This window comes from Camelus bactrianus, chromosome 9 (genome assembly GCF_048773025.1).
Source record: "Camelus bactrianus isolate YW-2024 breed Bactrian camel chromosome 9, ASM4877302v1, whole genome shotgun sequence".
NCBI lineage: Eukaryota > Metazoa > Chordata > Mammalia > Artiodactyla > Camelidae > Camelus > Camelus bactrianus.
Genome location: NC_133547.1, coordinates 3,831,128 through 3,853,704, shown reverse-complemented (window position 1 = coordinate 3,853,704; position 22,577 = coordinate 3,831,128). Strand labels below are relative to the sequence as shown.

The 22,577-nt window shown below is 39.1% G+C and overlaps 1 long non-coding RNA gene across 3 annotated transcripts in view; it reads right to left on the bottom strand.

Moving 5' to 3' along the window:
• Positions 1-22,577, bottom strand: part of LOC123618802 (uncharacterized) — a 59,943-nt gene that overhangs the window by 18,912 nt on the left and 18,454 nt on the right. For 2 of the 3 annotated variants that reach the window (XR_006727261.2, XR_006727260.2), the window contains exon 2: positions 504-596. This is a non-coding gene — a long non-coding RNA (uncharacterized LOC123618802). Of the gene's footprint in view, positions 1-503; positions 597-3,525; positions 3,658-22,577 lie in introns of those variants that run through there. The other variant, XR_006727262.2, reaches the window with a different exon arrangement.

Below are 22,577 nucleotides of genomic sequence, written 5' to 3'. Positions count from 1 at the left end.
AAATGATGACGTCACTGATACACACCACGGGCCCCCGCTCACTTTCACAAGTGTGCGCCTACAAACATGCATGCGGAACTCAAAGGAATTAAAACGTGCCAGTGTCCAAAAAACGTTTTTTGAATGTGTCTTCATTTTCTATTATCTCTTACTTGTGCATTTCAACCTTTTTGGTACAGTGAACATGTATAATTTATACTAAACTTAATTAAGATGGTCAACATTATTCTATAGGAGCCTAGTAATTTAAAAAGCACTTCAAACTTTGAAAAACTATGTATTAAAATATTTACCTTTAATCACCATAAATACATATAGGGAGTATAAATACAAAATAGAAGTTGTGTGGTGATGGGAGAATACTGAGGGAAGGCCCTGGGGTGAGTTCAAGCCAACCTGTCAGGCAGGATACTTGAGGGTGAGAGATTATCAAGTCCACACGGCCTCGGACCTTCAGTCCAGGATGGAGAGCACTGAACAAGAAACTAAGGGTGTGATTTTACCTGAGAAAGAGCCATTCCTGACTGCTTGTTCTTCCCTCTTCTTCCCCTTCAGGGCATCTTTCTCAGGTAACATTCAGTCTTGAGACGTCAATCCTGAAAGTCAAAATACGCTGCTTAATGCTTAGAATCAACACACCCCTTCGTGTACCACAACCACATACACACACACACACAGGGGAGACCTCACTACATGGAACAGACAGACCTCTGCTGCGCACTGTCCCAGGAGGGACTCAGGATGGGAAACACCTACAGGGAAACTAACAAGTAAGGTTTCTGACCCCCTGTCTTCAGAACTCATCCTCCCGGTTAGGGCCACACACATGTTGCATCAGTGGGGACTTATGAAGGACTGGCCCGTGTCTTCAAGTCACAGACCCAGCCCTGACCAAAAGCCATGCAGAGGACAGCTCCTCTCACCTCTCTCTAGGTTAGGGGCTGGTTTCTGCCCTCAGAAACAGATGAGCCAGAGCCCTAGTCTTCAGAGCTGAACATTTGCACAGAAGGGACAAAAGGGGCTTGAGGGGAACATCTACTTTGTAACTCACAGCTCACTAATTCAACACACCACACAAAGGGAAGAAAAGAAGCTGCTAAATACTAGACTAACTCACTAAACTAGGATCATTGATGTCCTGACCAAGTGTATACTGAAATGGTCTCCAATTATTTACTGAGTACCCAAAAATGTTCCAAAATAGGACAAATAGGAGAAAGAATGCAGGCCTTATAATCTGAACTAGATACAATATATTTAATAGGGAAAACAATGTGGGACTTTTATTTAATCTAATGACTTCTGGCATCAAAATATTTTAAAATATGAGACTATCTCATATTTAGAATAGAATGATAAGAGCTGGTTTATTATATGTCACCAAAGCTTATTGCAGAAGTTAATGATTTATAGAAAAGCAGGAATTCAGTATACTATCATTTATCTCAATATGCTTTTAAAAATAGTGAATTAAATGTAAGAGGAGTAGAAAGAAAAGTGTACATTCATTAAAAGAAAAACCAACAGTTCTAATATTCCTTTAAAAAGCATCATGTAGTGACACATTCAGTCATTTGTCCCAGTTCTCCTCCCTCACAGCATCCCCAGAGAAGAAGGTGACCCACTGACACAAGTCTCCCCTCGCTGCCTGAAGAAAGGCTGCAAATGGAAACTATTCTACGAGGCAAATAATTATAGAATACACAAGTCTTATAAACCGGAGTTCTGCAATTCTCATCTGTAAAATTAAAAAGGATTAAGCTAAATTTAAACTAAATAGATTATAAAACCAGAAGTAAGTTTATCACAACTTATTCAGCCATATTCCATCACCCCATCGCTCATCCAGAATTAGATTTTCCTTCTTTCACTCCACTATCTTTCTGTTAATCTGTATCCTTTTCCTCCTCTCCATTGTTTTTCCTTTTGTTTCCTCCCTCACCTCCCCTGCTCTCTCTCCTTTTCTGTCTTCCTTTCCTTATACCTCTTTGCACAAGTCTTGAAACCTATCTCAACCTATCTCCTGTTTCTCCCTCTCCCCAGTCTGTTTCCAATCTCCATATATATCTGCCCCAACCCCCATTTCTGTGTGCCTTCTGCTCTCCAATACATCATCTTTCCTGTTACATCCCGTCTGCCACGACTCACTGACCCCCGCAGCTGGCTAGGCTCTCTCAGTGCTGTTTCTCACTCTGCCATCCCTAATCCTTCCTTCTGTCCCTGCATCCTGCTCCCACAACTCTTTTTCTCCTAACCACTCTCTCTGTCTGAAATGCCTTGACTTTTTTGTCCCACACTTCTACCAACAAAGGGCCCCTTCCCTGTTTTGCTCCCCTTCCTCTTTCTGGAGCTCCTCCCTTTCCTGTACATTTCTCTATTTTCCCCTCTTGCTACTTTCCTGAGTTATTTTATTCTCTTTCATTTGGTCTCTTTGCAAGCCCCTCCTCCATCCTCTATTTTGCCTTCTCTTTATGGGCTGCCTCACTGATCTTTTCCCCCCTTTCCCTTTTCTATTTCTCCTCATTCTCCCTCTGTCTCTTTCTCCTGATCTTACTTACTCCCTAGTCCTGCTTTTCTGGCCTCCCCATTTACAATCAAGTCCACAAAGCTCCTGATCACTGGGTGGGGGAGGTGACACTCTAGGGACACTCCAAGGTTTTCAGTCCTAAATCGCACCCTACTGAAAAGTGTGCTCTTCTGGGACACTGATACAGGAAAAATGAATGTAGGGTGAGAGGATCGCCAGGTTCCAGGCCTCAGTTGAGTCCCTGGTGTGTTCCCCACCAAGTGTGGGTCCTTGGCTTCTTGCAGGAAAGAATTCAAGAGTGAGCCACAGTTTGAGAAAAGGCAGATTTATTTGGAGAGATACATACTCCATAGAATGCAGGCTGTTTAAGAAGCAAGAGAAAGGCCATGACGTGTGTGTGTGGGTGGGAGTGCTGTTTAAAGTAAAAGTAGAGACGCTCCATAGACAGAGTGCAGGTCCTCTTACTCATAAGGGTGAGTTGCCACCAGGTGTGAAGGTTGTTAGTTTTTATGGGCTTGGTGGCTTCATATGCTAACAAGTGGGAGAATTATTCCAACTACTTAGGGGAAGGGACTGGAATTCCCTGGAATTGGGCCACCACCCACTTTTTGACCTTTTAAGGTTAGCCTCGGAACTGTCAGGGCACCTACAGGAGTCTTATTTATCTATATTACATGAGCACATAATGAAGCCCAAGGTCTACTGGAAGTCAGATCTCCCATCGGCAAAATGGGTGAGCATGGGCCAGAGGCCCAAAGAGTCTGAATCTATCCCAAAAGTCCATCTCCCAAGACTTTATAAAGCGTGGAGTGGGAGGGGAGGTCAGAGAAGTGATTGAAGCAGGGAAACAACAGGGCAGGAGGGTCTAATGGCCCGAGGCCTAAAGTCCATAGGCGGGAAATCCTCAGAAAGATTTTACTCAAAAACCAAAGCGGACCCTCGACCCAGCAGCCATGAGCTCAGGCTTCAGGACGTCTCACCCCAACGCTGGCACTTACCGAAGGTAGGAGGTGCGGGTGCAGGAGTTTTAACGTCCGTAGCAATCCCAAGACCCCAGCGTGTAGGACTGAGATGGTCAGGTTTAAACTTAAGACCGAAACTCACAGACACCCGCCAACCTTAGCCCCGGGTGAGCCACTTCCGGTGTGCCAGACGCTGCGCGTGCCCGCCCCTTCCGGGACCTGCTGAGGGCGGGGCCTAGGTCAAGCGCTTCCGGAAGTGGGCGTGAATAGTGTCCGGGCCTGAGCTGGGAAGCGGGGGCGGGGCCAGGCCAAGGGAGGGGCATGGCGGGGGCGGGGAAAGGTCGAGAAATGGACCCCCCCCCCCCCCCCCGCTCCCTAAAGGCATGTTTTTTTGTTTCCTTTATTTGCTTCTGAGTTTGGATCAGTTGAATTTTTTACGTGTGTGGACAGCCGGGCTGCTCCTTGCCTATTTTAAGTTCATGTTTCAATTTAAGGTAAAAACATAGGAGTTATGTGGGCTCTTCTTGCAAGCTATTTACACTTTTAAAGAACATCGCTAAGCTGTTGGCAGCATGTTTCTCAGCTCTAAGCCCCTACATTGTCATAAGCCATGACTCCAGAGTACCTAGGGTCTGTTTTGATTAGACTGGAATTCAAAATTTCCCAAACCTATCAAAAATACGTAAATTATATGTATATTTGCAATGGTTCTATATCCATTCCTCTGACTGAATGCATGTCATTTATGAAAAACTTATAAGAGTGGTACACAAGATAAACTGAGCTTTTGCTCCTAATTAAACATTATCCATATAAATGATAATAGAAAAGTGATGTGCTTATATAGTCAATATATATTCAATTCTATCTTTATAAATGTTTGTCTTAGACGAGTCTACAGCCTATGCATTATTTAAAACTGTGCAAAAAGAATCTGCAGATGATGCATAAACTATTTAGAATGTGTTGGAACCCAGAGCAGGCTGCCACAAAATATGCCTCAATAGCATATTGGTTATTTTGAATTAAAGTACTTGACAAACAACCAATCCAAGGGGGACAATTTGACCCTTTCCTGAATGGAGAAAATAAATTCCCCATCTGAAAGATTCCCTCCCTGTAACAGGAAGTTCAAAAACATCATCATCTCTACAGATAGGGAATTTAGAACCAGGAAGCCTCTATGAACAGATCTTGTTTCTTCTTAAATAATTTATTTCTGAAGCCAACTTTCCTTTTTTGTTTTTTTACTAAGTAAGCCATCAAATCCAAGTTTCTTTGTCCTGTCAATTCTTCTCAAATTTCTTGCTACTTGTTTATGAGAGATAAAAGCTGCCTGCTTTTGCTACCTCTTAGGTCCTGTTTCTAGGAGACATCTCTGGTTACAACTTAAATTCTTTTTTCCTGTCACTCTGTCTTGTGTCAGTTTTATTATTAGACCATCCACAAGAAATCAAGAGAAGTAGAAGGAAAAATTTCCACTCCCCAACATTTGGTGAGGTAGCAAGGGGACTGGCTGTGTGATTTTCTGCCCTCAGACAACTCTAAGAGTTCCAAGGACACCAAAGACCTGCAGGAGATTAAGATTTCTTGCCCTGTCAGGCTCCTAGATCCCTGCCCACTGGGTCTGTTGGAAGGAAAAGTGGTAAGAGTCCCTTTTCTACCTCTCTAAATTTAGATTAGCATGATAAAATATTTTGTAGCTAGTCCTTAGGACATAGTGACTCTGGTTTTGGTAAATGAGTACTCAGGCTTTTAACTGATCTTTTCCTACCAGAGATGGTCAGTTTTTCTTTGCCTCTGTCTGTTGGGTCATGATGGTTCAGAACTGCAGGCAGAGACCCTTTATAGAGTCCTGCAGATGGACTTGCCTCACAGACTGGTAAATTAACCATTCTCATAAGATTGGCAACAATATACACCTACTTGACTGTGGATTTCTTATTTACAAGCACGAGGTATTTTTGCTTTTCGGTTTCTTGACTTGGTCTACAATTTTAGAGCTTGGCTTTATGACCAGAATTCTCTCTGGTCTCTGTCATCTGGAATGTGCACTTATGGGGGGCATCTGGTGGTCAGATGAACAGACTGGGGTTCCAAGACACAAAGTCCTAAGAACCACTGTCTTTGACAGCCATTCCAGAATCAAGGGAATGTTCTCAAGGGCTCCCAGTCCATAAGGAGCATCTGTCTTACCAACCTGCAATGCACTGATAGCGCTGGAAAAGCCCCATTCCAGCAGTGCCTCCCCAGTGCCACAGATTAGCGTGTCTAGGACTAAAGGCATCTCACTGCCTCCTGGGCAGCTGACACATTGTTTTCACTACACCATTCTTAACTATAACAATTCAGTACTATTACTTTTTAGACTAATTCTGACAGTGAACTTTCTAGATCCTTTAAGGCTTACATCATCTCTTTTGAGATACCTATTTGTATATTTGATAAGCTATTAAAAAGGCATTTTTTTTGAGTTACTATGTGAAAGTAATATAACATCCCACTTGTTCATGAACAGACAGGAATCCTTAATGTACTTTTTTTTAGGGGTGAGATACTGTTTACTCAGACAGGGATCCTTTAAATTGGGTGTATTTAACAAGAAAAATGATAGCTTTCATTATAAACACCTGTCATATTGGAACAAAAGAAAGGACAAAACTGCCTTATGGAATCCCTTATTAAGGTGAAAGAACAGAAACTAGACATAAAATATATATCAAACTTAAACTCTCCTTCTTAGACAAAGAAACATTACCATCACCTTGGCAATTATCCACCCCCCCAACAGTAAACAGGAAATAGATCACCTAGAAGTCAGTACTCAAGGGCTGATAGAAACAACTCTCTTAGTTTTAAAAATCTCCAGAAAACTAGAAATGCACTCCAGACGCAAGACATGGCCCACTTTTCTGTACCAATTCCAAAACCTCCCCTATTCCACTCAAAATGTGTACAGATATTTTAAAGGATCAGGATATTGTGGCAAAATTGTACTGTACTTAAGAAGGAAAAAATTGAATAATAAATCCTCTAACACTTATGACAGTAGATAAAAATATTCCAAAAACTCCTGAGAAAAAACAGATTTTCTTTCCTTGCCCTGTAAAGTTTTATCTTATTCAGTCTTTGAAATGTAAACCCAGCTCACATTAACCCAGCTTATTTCAATCAGTAGAACCTGAAACTAGGGTGAAAAAAGAGAGAGAGAGAGACAGAGAGAAAATGACACCACTTTAATCAGAAAATCATAGCAGAAGGACTTTTTCCCCAAACTCCAACTCACAGCCTCTTTAAAGTTGTGTGACAAGGTCAAATATAGATCTTAAAAGTCTTCTGAACAAATAACAAGACATTAGCTGTCTGAGCGAGCACAACTAAACTTCAAGTTATTATTTATGAACTAGTGAGTTTTGTACTGTACCTGATTCATGAGTAAAGTTTAAAATTAAAACTCTGAGATTAAGTATATTTGGGTCAATTAGTAAACATGGCTTGAGACTTAGTGAAGAATTGTACTATGTGGTAGCATGTTTCCAGAAATTTTGAAATGCTAATCCAGTTCACAATAGTATATTTCTTTATTTTCACTATAAAAAAATTGACATCTCCAATGATTAAGAATTCTTGGTAATAAAGATGGTTACAGCTACTAGAAATAATAAAGAAAGTAGGATGTGTCTAGGGATTAAAAAGAGGTTAAGGTACTGAGATTTTTTTCAAGGAAATTAAAAATCTATTTTGTCCTACAGCTCTTACTTCATGTAAAATGGACATAGAATATTGTAAAAGGTTTGTAAAAAAAACAAAAAGAAATTTTAGAGAAGTTTATGTGTGGTCAGAATTGGCAAGATTGGAATCAATTAACTCTATGAGTTTTAATTAAACTGTTGCAAAATTAATGTTAGTTTGTTTTCTCTCTGTTAAAGGATAAAATTATTTTCCACTATTGTTCTGGGCTTAATGAGAGATTGTGAACAGCCTTTTTCTAGTTTTAATGTAATCTGTCTAAAAAACGCCAAAAATTCTGTATGTTGTCTGTATCAGGTCACTGATGACTTAGAAGTAAAGAAATAAAAAAGGATCTATTCAACATTTTAAAAGCTAAAGCTTTTTACAACTACGTAACTTTCCCCATTTGCCTGTGACGTGTTTGTTACTGTGATTAAATGGATAAGTAATGACTGTTTCAGTGACCCATAATCCCATTTGACCAAGTGTTTTAAGGTTTTCTTTCTTTCTTTCTTTCTTTCTTTCTTTCTTTTTTTTTTTTTTTTTTTTGATTCTTTAAAAAGCTTTCCAAAAGAAAATTCTAAATGAAGTCTTAGCAATCTGGGCATTATTGAGGCTTTCAAAGGAATTCTGAATTATCTCAATTTTTTTTTCTTTCCTCATAAAAGAATGCATTTAAACTAATTATGGTTCTTGTCAAATAAATGGTGATAACACTTAACCAGTTATATTATGTGGGCAAATGATATTATATAAGTGTTGTAGAAATTATACGAGACTCCTAAAATTACCATATGTCCTAGTGTAATGTTATCAGTCATAACTCTAGTAATTTTCTTAAAATACTGTTCATCACAGAGATAACCAAATTTCCATGTTAATTCCATTATAGTAAATCAGGTCTCTAATAACCAACATTTAATGTCCTTAATTTTTACAGACAATATCATTTTTTCAGATGTTTCATAAGATCTTCCTGAAAATGTGTTTCATCTTAGAAAAACTTATGAAAGTACTAACCAGTACTCTAGAATAAAATGTTCTCAGCATCTTAAACTGTACTGCTAAAAAGGGTTAGAATTTAGGGACACTACTAGAAAAACTGATGGCTTCATAATTTCTGGAAAAAAAAAACAGATTATGAATTCAGCACATGATACTAAATGAACTGAGGAGGAGGAATACAATTTTTGATGACTTTTTATTGGAAACATTGCTGATTCACAGCACCTCCCAGACTCACACCTCGAGGCATCGCCTCCTCATCAAATGTCACACCTCTGTACAGGTGGCCCCAGTTTCCTTGGTACTAGAACCTTGCATTTCAAACCTTCAGGCTTCACCTTCTGGTCCTCTAGTTTATGAGACAGTGACACCCTTTCTCCCCACAGGGGTCATCTTTATTGGTCCAGGTCTGAACCTTCCTTTTCTAACCAAAATCCTTTTATCTCCTGGCAACGGCTCATTAATAAAAAGTCATGGACACTTGGTTTACTAAAACTCTCTTAACTTCCTTTGCCTCTCCATAAAAGTCTTCACCATCGGTTGCCAAGTGGAGAACTGTGCATGGCTCACCATGGTTGTAGACCCCAAATTGTAACTCTCTACAACCCTCAACTATCAGCACACTATTTATTTCAAGTCAACATTTTGATGGCCTGTACAGGGAGGGACCACAGAAGACACGTGATGGCCTCAGGGCTGGTGGGCAAACAGGGGCAGTGCCCACAATTCAGTCCATTATAATTCATTACCTTTTCTTGCTGACCTTGGAGTTTGTAGGTACATCTTTTTTTCTGCATTTGAGCCCATACCATTCTTAAAGCTCTCTAGGCATTATTCAAAATCAACTTAAATTTTTTATCTTTGTATTTAAGACCTTGTTCCGTATTTGAGGACTTGTTTGGCACTTCAATCAGATTTGAGATCAGAATGTTTTACTGAAACTGGCTAGTTTTCAGCCTATTTCCTTCAGAACAGGGGCTTCTTGTCCTGAAGCTGGTTAGCCTTCAACCCATTCCTTCAGGAACAAGTCTTCTTTCTCTGAAATGGTGCCGGGGTTTTCAGCCATGATCCTACCCTTTTGGAAGGCCTGACGTCTAAACACTGGCTAAAACAAAGCCTTCTGCCTGGTTCCTCCCAGACCATGCTATCTTTTTGGCCCCAGCAGGGGTTGCCTTGTTGGCTGTTTGAAGTGAGCTTTCTGTACTATAAGCAATTAAAGCTGGTTGGAAATTGTCCTCAACTGTAGAGAAAAACCACTAAGAAATGGAATACTAATTTTCTAAGCATTATGGGGGCAACACACACACACACAGGATAATTTTATGTTTAAAAACTGAGGTCCTTTCTCATGTGAATTTCTTACTAAATGGATCAACCTCACCAAAGGCAAATTACAGTACCAGTGGTCATTATAGGAATTTTAAATCCCTAAATTTAATTTCCTTAAAACCAAATTGGACTACCATAACTCAGAAATGTCCAGAACTTAGTGGGATGCTCATTTTGATGCTTTACAGTGTTATTTGGAGTCTAAAATTGCCTCTCTGCAAAATAAAATTTTAAGCAAACAAATGATTAAAGACAGATGAAATGACTATGGAAACCACAGGCTCTGCTCCCGGTCCGTCTTGTCTCTCCTTTGGCTCCTTGTGGTCAGACTGCATCTGCCACCATCTTCTTTCTTTCCTACTATGCCCACCGATGCCTCCACTATACCCTTACATCTACATACAACTCTCTCACTAAACCTCCCCTTTTCAAACCTTCAATTCATAAAAAGAGAAAAATGGCAATAGTTCTGAAACACAAAAAAGTGAAGCACAATAAAAGAAGGTTTCCTTCTATTTACTTTTGCTGTTTTCCAAGAGCCGCCTTCCAGAGCTACCAAATACACAGTGAGACACATGAAATTCCCTGCCAGGCCTTTACATGTCACACCTCAGTATCTGCTGCTGCATCCATTTGAGTCTCTGTCTGCCTCCAGGGATCAAGGGAAAAAGAGCGTTCTCTCAAACATTACAATTGTCCCTTTGGAGACGATAACTACAACTTTTAGTGGCTGCTTTGCAATTAGCAACTAGGCGGGGAAAAACAGGTTTTCACAAATATTCTCAGTTCACCAGGCCTGTCTCACGTTGCAGCTACAGGTGAAAAGATAATTGCAATTTGAGGGGCGGGCAGGTCACAGTATCACATCCCATATCTAGGGGTCCGGCTTCCTCCCTCCCTGTCACAGGAGGCAACCAGAGGAAGAGAGGTGAGTATTTTCTATTTCAGTCTTAGAGAAAGAATCTGCAAGAAATGAAGGTTGTTAGGATCTGGGTAAGTGATCATAAAGGAAAAGGAATTCTTCTGCTTTAAATTGGTCCAGTGTCAAAGAAAAAGAGGAAGAAACTACTCATTTTCATTCAGAAATATATCTGCAGCAAGTTTACTTTCCAGAAATCACAGAGTACTTCTTCAGGGTCACTACATGTGTGCCAACAGCACCTCCATGATTAATAAAAACTAGAATAAACCTACAGGAATGATCTAATCTTTGATAGAAACAGTGTATATGATGGACAATTGCTAAAAATAGAAATACTTTCTCTGACTCTGGGTGTATGAAGTGCTTAACAAAGACATTGATGGATTCCCACTGTAAACATCCATAGTTGGCTGATTTGATCAGACCGATTTCCATCAAGTTAGGGAAGGGGAATGTTACACAAAGGTAACTTCAAAAATGGGTTTCAAGTACCACCTATCAGGCACAAAAGTACAGTGTGATCTATTCTCTGCTTTCAAAATACTCTCACAGATCCAAGCTCTACAGGTCATTTTATACAATAAAAAGATACCACTTTTTTTTTAAATTTCATTTTCTATGCAGGTGATATATTAACATTTCACAAATATTGACCTCCTGTTAATACTTTTATTGTCATGGTAATTAATGTATCAGTTTATGATTTGAACTTAGACATATTTATTTTCTATGCCACACGGCTTTTCACATGCTGATATTTCAAGTGTCATAGTCCAGGGCATGACAGAGTCATCAGTAATTCCTCTGAGAGATATCTTTCCAATCTTGTGTAAAAGCAACTTAGTATTTCTGTTGTCAAACCAATAAAAAGCTGAGAGTGAGTTTTTAAAATGCCATGGCATAGAACACATATTCAGTTTTTCCACATTTAATTAAGATACATAAAACCTTATCCATACTTGGTACTGTCCCATACAATAAACAAAGATAAATGGAATCTTGATACAGAAATATTTTAAAAAATACCAGAAAATCTAAAAGGAAGGGATGAGGGATGAAAATACATAAATATAAATTTGTCTTTTATTTAAAAAAATAACTAACTACCTTTGTAAAAATATCATCTAAGTGTGCTGTGATTTTAGCAATTTAATCAGGTTCTAATCTCCAGCTTTTTCATAAAAAGGCTGTAAATTTGGACAACTCATTGAACTTTATAAGCCCCAGTGCTCCTAATGTTCTGAATTTGAATACTAGTAATGACTCTTAGATGAATTTAGGATGAATGCTGGGTTTATTAAAGACATAACTTTTATACACTATCCCAGGTTTTGCAAAGGTCTTCCAGTGTTATACACTGATCACTCAGACACTTGTTTAAAAGAAAGAAATATAATTACTTTTCAATGGGAACTAATGCACACGAAGAATATTGATTGAAGAATATCAATTTCACTTGATATGATACACGGAGCTCTGCCTCATATCTCCAAGCAGGAATCTCTGGTTCAGAAGAAGAATATTTTCCCTGGGACTTGACAGAATGGCCATCAATCATCTGGCAATAGGAGTGATCGTTTCATTACAGACTGTAGCAGGACTTCTTGGGAATTTCTGTCTTGTTTACCATTTTCTTTTCCTTTACTTCACAGGAGGCAGATTTAGGTCCACAGATTTGATTCTCAAGCACTTGACTTCAGCCAATCTCTTAGTTCTTCTTTCCAAAGAAATCCCAGAAACACCAGAAGCTTTTGGGTTGAAACCTTTCCTTAATGACTTTGGATGCAAACTTGTATTTTATATTCAAAGAGTGAGCAGAGATGTGTCCATGGGCACCACCTGCATCTTGAGTATCTTTCAGGTGATCATGATCAGTCCCAGTGGCTCCAGGTTGGCAGAGCTTAAGGTAAAAGCTCCCAGGTTCATGGGCACCTCCAGTATTCTCTGCTGGATCTTCAGCATGTTTCTAAATATTTTGGTTCCTCTTTCTACAACAGACAAGTTGAACATGACAATAATCACAGAGTATATTGATCATGGCTACTGTTATTCAATAACTTTTGGTAAAATTGGGGACATACTCTATGCACCACTTGTATTACTCCAGGATGGTTTCCGTTTGGTGCTGATGGTCTGGTCCAGTGGTTCCATGGTTTTTATCCTGCACAGGCACAAGCAGCGGGTCCAATACATTCACAGGAACAATCAGACTCCTAGACCCTCCGCTGAGACCACAGCTATGCAAAGCATCCTTGTCCTGTTGGGCGTCTTTGTTTCTTTATGGACAGTCTCCTCTGTCTTTCACATTTGTGCCTCAGTTTTTCACAATCCCAGTTTCTGGCTGAAGAACACTTCTAGGATAATTGCTGGGTGTTTCCCAACTGTCAGCCCCTACATTCTCCTGATCCAGGATTCTAGAGTCTCTACGTTCTGCTTTGCTTAGAATGCCATAAAATTACCAGTATCTATTAAAATATGTAAATTATATGCATACTTACAATGGTTGTTCATTTATCCATTAACCGCATTAAATGTGTGAAATTTATGAAATATTTTCAAGAGAGTGGTACACAAGATGAGCTGAGGTTTTGCTCCTAAATGAACAACACCACCCACAGCAATGATAATAGGAATGTGATGAAGTTATCAAGTTCATAGATATGGAATTTAGTTCTTCCTAATATTTCTTAAAGAGGAGCTCAGTGTCCGTGGGTTATTTAAACTGTGGTGCAGAAACAATCTGGAGATTATGGATAAGCTATTAAGAATGTGTTGTGATCCAGAGCAGGCTGCCCCAAAATATGCTTCAATGATATATCGGTTATTTTAAATTAAACTTACTTTAAAAATGGCCAATGGAAAAGGAAAATTTTTACTCTCCCTTGTGTCACCCCGAATACAGGAAATAAATTTCCGTTCTGAAAGCTGCCCTCCCTGTACTGGAAAATGGAAATTAATACTTACCACTCGTGTGAATAAAAATGTTGCTTGTAATATCAGCAAGCAAATGATGCTGTGACCAACAGGCCATTAGGCACTTCCACTGCCCCTGAGGCAACTCAGGAAGTAGACAATTGGGCTGACCCTTGCCTACCCTTCCACCAACCACTGCAGCCATCAGTAGGGGTATATCCTGAGGGGACTCAGAGAAGTAAGAAACTGATACTGGCCCCAGACAGCTAAGGTACATATCAAAGGAATGAATTCAGTGAGCCCAGACTCTTGCCTCTTCCCACACACAGAAAAGCACTAAATTCATTAACTTGACATATCTGGTTTTCCCTAATTAGTAGTAAGCTTTCAATGCTCTGACCACCTGGGTTTTGTTGAAAACTGTATATTCTGCCTCCACCCTTAGCTCTGCAGAGCCAGGCCCTCAGTGCTATCTGAGAGGCTGCTTCCCACACTTTAAGTCCTCAGAAATTCCAAGGAATAGCACTTAAGGTTTTGCTATATTTTTTTTTCAATTAACACTGGAGATAATGAATTCAGGTCCAACAGACCTATATAAACAAATCTGCTCAATGTTTTCCCTTAGTAAGCAACCAATCCCAAACTTCTTTTTCCTGTCAATTCTTCTCAAATATATTTTTCCTTGTTTAAAAAGGTTAAAATCTACCTGAATTGGCTACTTCTTAAGTCTTATTTCTAGGAGAACTCTATGGGCACAAAGTACATTTGTTTTCTCTGGTTAATATGTCTTGCATCAATTTTATGACTAGACCAGCCACAGGAAGACAAGAGAGACAGAGGGGAAGGTCTCCCTCCCCAACAGTTGGTGAGGCAGCAAGGAGACTGACTAGACCTCATTTCCTGTCCCCAGGCAGTGGCAGCTGAGAGTTCCTGGGACATTGACAAAGGCCAACAGAAGGTAAGATTTCTTACCATATCAGTCCCCCAGACCTCTGCCTGCAAGGTCTGGTGGAGGGGAACATGGTGAGAGTCCCTTTCCTGTGTTTCTACGTTTAGATTAGCATGAGGAAATATTTTTGTAGCTAGTTCCATTGAATGTCGTGGCTCTGCTTATGGTAAATGAGTACTCTGCTTTTTTATTGATCTTTTCCTCCCACAGCTGGCCCATGTTTTTGTTGTTTTCTGGCTGTTGGGTCATTTCTCATAAGGAGGAAGAAGTGTAAGCAGAGATGGTAGAGGTTCCATGGAGAAAGGGTAAGAGAAGCCATTTTTTGCCTAAGCCATTTTGTGACTTAACCTGGACACAATGCTTATCCTTCAAAAATTCTGAGTAAATAAACATCCTAAGGAAACAAAGGCATGCTGAAACATTGCCTGTTATCAGTAGGGAACTGAGAGTAGTAAAGGTAACACATCAGCATGTAAAGATTCCTAGTTCTGTTTCAGTGGTAAAGATTAGCCTGAGTCACTCAACCACCAGATCCACTGGAGCCTGAGGAATGCGGATGTTGGTCTTTTCTGATCCTCCTGACTTCAGTCAACTAAAGATTTGACTCTGTCTCTTGACCACTCAAGGTCCTTCGTAAATATCATGTACCCTTAGCTTAAAACTTTCCTCATTTTGCCAGATGGGAGACACTGATTTAGGAATGACCTGCAGGGTCCTTCAAACTTCCTGCTTGGTATAAATCATTTCTTCTCCTGGTCTTTGACTTGGTTGTGCCTTTTGGCTCAATATTTAACAAGAGGTGAAACTAGTTTTTGGTAACAAAACCTTAGGACAGAACAGCACGGGGGTTAGGGGTATAGCTCAGTGGTAGAGCCTCTGCTTACTACTCACAAACTCCCGATTCAATCCCCAGTACCCACGTTAAACATAAACAAATGAAAATACAATAACAACAGGACAGGGGGCCAAGATGGCGGAGTAGAAGGATGCTCGTAGCTCACCCTCTCCCACAAATACACCAAAATTCATCCACGGACCCACCCGGCCAACCAGAGCACCTACTGAACTCCAACAGAACTTCACCCTCTTCAAAAGACAAAGACACCAGAAGTCTGGTAGGAGAAAAGGAAAAAAAGAAGAAAAGGCAAAACAGTGTGGGGCCGGTCCCATGGGGAGGGAGTGGCAAAGGAGGAAGAGCACTCGTTCGCTGGGTCTCCCCCTCTCCAACAGAGAGGCCAGTGGAATGGAGGGGGAGCCTCCAAGGCTCGGATTTGTAGGGATCACCCCTTGACCGACAGAACTAAGTTAAATGGGCACAGAGGGTCCCCGCGACACCCAGCCTGAGACTCGAGCTGGCAGCTGGGGGCCAGGCCAGGCTGCCCGAGCTGGGTGGAGGACAGGGGCGGCTGCACTGACACAGCCCTGGGAGCCTGCATGGGGCTGCATGCCATGGTTGAGTGGGTGCACAGGGCAGAACAACCTGGGCACTCCATAAAAATTCATGGCTGATGTGCCCTTGAGGGAAGGGTGCCATCCCCCCATTTCTGCAAATCTGCAGAAGGTATTTGGGTGAAGAGAGACGGGGCTCAGGCACAGCCGCCATATCCTCCAGCGCTTAGTACCCAGGTGGGGGTGGGGCCAAAACCTGAATCCGCACGGAAAGGCTTAGCAGCCTCAAAGGCCAGACGGAGACTTATTTACAGCCCGAGGCAGATAGGATCTTACTGCTCTGGTACCTCAGAGAACTTTGGCACGGAGCAGGGGTGGGAGGCCACCTGCCTTCCTGGCAGGAATACAGCACCTGACCACGGTGATGGGAAGGGGTGTGATCTGCCCGCCTACCTCGCCAGACTGCAACATCTGACTGCAGCATCGGTAGGGGGAGTGACCCACCCGCCCACCGGGAAGGAGAGCAGCACCTGACCCCAGTGTTGGGAGGGGGGCCGATCTGCTTGCCCATAGGCAGGCACTGGGAGCAGCACAGCTGAAGGCACCAACGGAGGGACTCTGGAAACAGCAAGCTGAGTTCGCAAAACAGGACGAAGACAGAAAGATTTCTCATTAAGATTGCACAGTCTCCATGAGAACACCCTCCCTTTTTTAAAAATATTTTTTATCTGTTCTACTTTCTATTAACTTTCTTAATTTTTGCTTTTTAAACAATTATATATGCTTCCAGTTTTAATCCCTTTAAATTTTTTCTTTTAAAACACTTCTAGAATTTTTTTTTAAATCCACCTCATTTCATTTTTATTTCTCTTGGTTTTGACCTCCTGTTATTGATTATATACAGGTTTCAAATATGTTATTCCTCTTTTCTCCTTTTTTAAAGGTTTTTACAGATGTCTCAACCTGATTGCTGTTCTGCTTCAACTTACTTTTCTATTATTGATTATACACTGTTTTCAAACCTTTTTTCTCCTTTCTTTTAAAATTCCCTTTTTTAAAATCTTTTTTTATCTGTACTATTTTCTATTACCTTTTTAATTTTTACATTCTAAACAATTATATATGCTTCTAGTCTTAATCCTTTTTAAATTTTTTCTTTTAAAATATTTTTATTAGTCATTCAAAAATCCACAAATGACGAATGCTGGAGAGGCTGTGGAGAAAGGGGAACCCTCCTACACTGCTGGTGGGAATGCAGTTTGGTGCAGCCACTATGGAAAACAGTGTGGAGATTCCTCAAAAGACTAGGAATAGACTTACCATATGACCCAGGAATCCCACTCCTGGGCTTGTATCCAGAAGGAAATCTACTCCAGGATGACATCTGCACCCCAATGTTCATAGCAGCACTATTTACAATAGCTAAAACATGGAAACAGCCTAAATGTCCATCAACAGGTGACTGGATAAAGAAGATGTGGTATATTTATACAATGGAATACTACTCAGCCATAAAAACTGACAACATAACGCCACTTGCAGCAACATGGATGCTCCTGGAGAATGTCATTCTAAGTGAAGTAAGCCAGAAAGAGAAAGAAAAGTACCATATGAGATCGCTCATATGTGGAATCTAAAAAACAAAAACAAACAAAAACAAAGCGTAAATACAGGGCAGAAATAGACTCACAGACAGAGAATACAGACTTGTGGTTACCAGGGGGGTGGAGGGTGGGAAGGGATAGACTGGGATTTCAAAATTGTAGAATTGATAAACAAGATTACACTGTATAGCACAGGGAAATATACACAAAATGTTACAATAACTCAGAGAAAAAAATTTGACAATGAGTGTGTATATGTCCATGAATGACTGAAAAATTGTGCTGAACACTGGAATTCGACACAACATTGTAAAATGATTATAAATCAATAAAAAATGTTAAAAAAAAGAAAACAAATGACAATAACAAATAAAATAAAATAAAATATTTTTATTATTATTATTTTTAAAAACCCACCTGATTTCATTTTCAATTCTCTTGGTTTTGATCTATTGTAATTGATTATACACAGGTTTCAAATATTGTTTTTTGCTCTTTTCCCCTTTTGTTTTTTTAAAGGTTTTTAAAAAGACTTCTCAACTTGATTGCTAGTCTGATTCAAATTGCTCTTCTATTATTGATTATACACTTTTTTCAAACCTTTATTTTCTCCTTTCTTTTAAAATTCTCTCTCTCTCTTTTTAAGTTTTATTCCTGCATCGGTATTAGATAGATAAATAAATAAACTCCTTAAGGACCACAATAGATAACTGATACTCCATCAGCCACACTGCCAGAGAGATATGAGAAGATGAAGAAGCAGAGGAACCACTCACAATTAAAAGAGCAAGAGAAATCCCCTGAAAGAACGATCAATGAAATAGACATAGATAGCCTATTAGATCAAGGTTTCAAAAAAGAGGTGATCAAAGTACTGAAGGAACTAAAAGAGGTAGTGTTGAGAGATATAAAATATGTCAAAAATGAAATTGAAGCTATAAAGAGCCAAGTAGAACTGGTAAACTCATTGGTTGAGATGAGAACTGATTTAAAGGCTGTACAAAGCAGACTAGATCATGCAGAGGAACAAATAAGTGACCTAGAAGACAGGACAACAGAAAGCATCCAATCAGAACAGCTAAGAGAAAAACAAGTGAAAACAACATAAAGGACCTATGGGATAATATAAAGCATGCCAATCTATGCCTAATAGGAGTTCTAGAAGGGGAAGAAAGAACAAAGGGGATTGAAAAGATATTGGAAGAAATCATGATTGAAAACTTCCCAAACCTAAAGAAGGAATCAGATATCCAAGTACAGGAGGCTCAGAGTGTCTGAAACAGACCCACACCAAGACATATCAAATCAAGATAGCCAGAGTCAAGAATAAAAAAATGACCCTAAAGGCAGCAATAGAAAAACAAAGACTGAGTTACAAGGGAACCCCCATAAGGTTCTCAGCTGATTTTTCTACACAAACACTACAGGCCAGGAGGGAGTGGCAAGATATATTCAAAGTCCTGAATGAAAAAAAGATGCAGCCTAGGATACACTATCCAGCAAGGCTATCCTTGAGGATAGAAGGAGAGATAAAGAACTTCACAGACAAGCAAAAACTACAAGAGTTTAGCAACACTAAACCCATGCTAAAACAAATATTGACAGGTCTACTCTAAATAGAAGAGAAGCAGGATGCTACAGAAATGAGAAACTCATAACTGGAAAGGTGATAACTACCATGAATTACAAATAAAATAAACACAAAATTGTAAAAGGAGATATCTAAATCATTAAGACTGGGAGAGGGAAGGAAGAAAATATAGAGTCTTTTTTTCTTCTTCTTCTTTTTAAAATTTTCTGTTCTCGGTAGGATGGGTTTGAGCATATACTACTATAGGTTTAGTACAAACAGTTGTAGTAATGGGCTAATAGACTTACAGAAAAGGGTAACCACAAGCCAAAAACTTACAGTGAGTCATAAAACCTAAATAAAATCCATGATAATACAAAGGAAAATTACCAAACAACAAAGGGAAGAATGAACAAAGAGGAAATACCAAGTCAACTGCAAAAATAAGTTCAAAATGGCAATAAACACACATCTATCATTAATTACTGTAAATGTTAATGGACTAAATGCTCCAGTCAAAAGACACAGAGTGGCAGACTGGATAATAAAGCAAGAAACTTCAATATGCTGCATACAAGAGACCCACATTAGGGAGAATGATACACATAGATTTAGAGTTAAAGGATGGAAAAGGATATTCCATGCAAATGGGAAAGTCAAAAGAGCAGGTGTAGCAGTACTCATTTCAAACAAAACAGACTTTAAAATAAAGGCCATAAAGAAAGAAAAAGAAGGACATTTTATAATGATTAAAAAGGTAATACAAGATGAGAATATTATACTCATTAATATATATGCACCCAATATAGGAGCACCTAAGCACATAAAACAAATACTAACAGAGATAAAGGGGGAAATTGATGGGAATACAATCATTGTTGGAGATTTTAACACTGCATTAATATCACTAGACAGAATTCCAGGCGGAAAATATATAAGGCAACAGAGAAATTAAATAATGCAATAGAAAAATTAGATTTGGTGGATATTTTCAGAGCATTACAACCCCAAAACTTAGAATATACATTCTTTTCAAGCGCACATGGAACATTTTCTAGGATTGATCATGTACTTGGGCACAAAAGAAGCCTCAACAATTTTATTAAGATAGAAATTATCTCAAGCATCTTTACTGACCACAATGACATGAAACTACAAATCAACTACAGAGAAACAAAGGAGAAAAAAAGGAAGCATGGAGATTAAACAACATGCTATTAAAAAGGCAGTGAGTCAACGATGAAATCAAAGCTGAAATTAAAAAATACCTTGAGACAAGTGAAAATGAAAACACAACCACACAAAACTTATGGGACGCAGCAAAGGCAGTGCTAAGAAGGAAGTTTATAGCAATACAGGCCGTCCTCAAATAACAAGAACAATCTCAAGTAAACAATCTAACACACCAGCTAAAAGAACTAGAAAAAGAAGAGCAAAAACACCCAAAAGTCAGCAGAAGGAAGGAATTAATAAAGATCAGGGAGGAAATAAATAAAATACAGATTTTTTAAAAATTGAAAAAAATCAATGAAACCAAAAGCTGGCTTTATGAAAGAGTAAATAAAATCGACAAACCTCTGGCCAAACTCACAAAGAAGAAAAAAGAGAGAGCACAAATAAGCAAAATAGAAAGGAAAATGGGGAAATTACAACAAATAAAATAGAAATACAGAATATCATACGAAAATATTATGAAAAACTATATGGAACCAAAATGGATAACCTAGAGTAGATGGACAAGTTTCTGGAAACATACAGTCCACCAAGACTGAACCAAGAAGAAAGTGACCACTTGAACAAACCGATCACTAGAAATGAAATTCAATTAGCAATAAAAAACAAACCTCCCTACAAATAAAGTCCAGGACCAGATGGCTTCACCAGGGAATTCTACCAAACATACACAGAAGAACTCATACCAGTCCTTTTCAAACTCTTCCAGAAGACTGAAAAGGAGGGAATACTCCCAAACTCATGCTATGAAGCCACCATCATCCTGATACCAAAACCAGGCAAAGACACTACCAAAAAAGAGAATTAGAGAATTAAAGGCCAATATCACTGATGAACATAGATGCAAAAATCCTCACCAAAATATTAGCAAATAGAATCCAACAGCACATAAAAAAGATTATACATCATGACCAAGTGGGGTTCATCCCAGGGACACAAGGGTGGTTCAACATACACAAATCAATCAATTAGATTTCTCAACTAGAGAAAGATCAAAAAACATATGATCATCTCAATAGATGTAGAAAAAGCATTTGATAAAATTCAACACCCATTTATGATAAAAAAAAAGCTCTCACCAAAGTGGGTATAGAAGGAACGTATCTCAACATAATAGAACCTATATATGACAAACCTACAGCCAGCATAGTACTCAACGGTAAAAAACTCAAAAACTTCCCACTAAAATCTGGGACAAGACAAGGATGCCCACTACCATCACTCCTATTCAACATAGTCTTGGAAGTCCTAGCCACAGCAATCAGGCAAGGAAGAGAAATAAAAGGGATCCAAATTAGAAAAGATGAGGTAAAAATGTCACTATATGCTGATGACAAGTTACTATATATAGAAAACCCTAAAAGGTCCAAACAAAAACTACTAGAGCTGATCAAAGAATTCAGCAAGGTAGCAGGTTACAAGATTAACATTCAAAAATGAGTTGCATTTCTTTATACTAATGATGAATCAACAGAAAAAGAAAGCAAAGAAACAATCCCCTTTAAAACAGCACCCAAAGTAATAAAATACCTAGGAATAAATCTAACCAAGGAGGTGAAAGAATTATACACAGAAAACTATAAACCATTGATGAAGGAAATTAAAGAAGACTTTCAAAAGTGGAAAGATATCCCATGCTCTTGGATAAGAAGAATCAATATTTTTAAAATGGTCACACTGCCCAAGGCAATCTACAGATTTAATGCAATCCCTATCAAATTACCCAGGACATATTTCACAGAACTAGAACAAATCATAATAACATTTATGGAGCCATCAAAGACCTAGAATTGCCAAAGCATTACTGAAGAGAAAGAAAGAGGCTGGAGGAATAACTCTCCCAGACTTCAGACAACACTATAGAGCTACAGTCATCAAGACAGCATGGTATTGGTACAAAAACAGACATATAGACCAATGGAACAGAATAGAGAGCCCAGAAATGAACCCACAAACTTTTGGTCAACTAACCTTCGACAAAGGAGGCAAGAATATACAATGGAATAAAGACAGTCTCTTCAGCCAAGTGTTGGGAAAACTGGACAGCAGCATGTAAAACAATGAAGCTAGAGCACTCTCTTACACCATACACAAAAATCAACTCAAAATGCATCAAAGACTTAAAAATAAGACAAGATACAATAAACCTTCTAGAGGAAAATGTAGGCAAAACATTACCTGACATACATCTCAAAAATTTTCTCCTAGAAAAAATAAAAGCAAGAATAAACAAATGGGACCTAATGAAACTTACAAGCTTCTGCACAGCAAAGGAAACCATAAGTAAAACAAAAAGACAACCTACGGAATGGGAAAAAATTTTGCAAATGAAACCGACAAAGGCTTGATCTACAGAATATATAAGCAGCTCATACGACTCTATAAGAAGAAAATCAACAACCCAATCCAAAATTGGGCAGAAGACCTAAACAAGCAATTCTC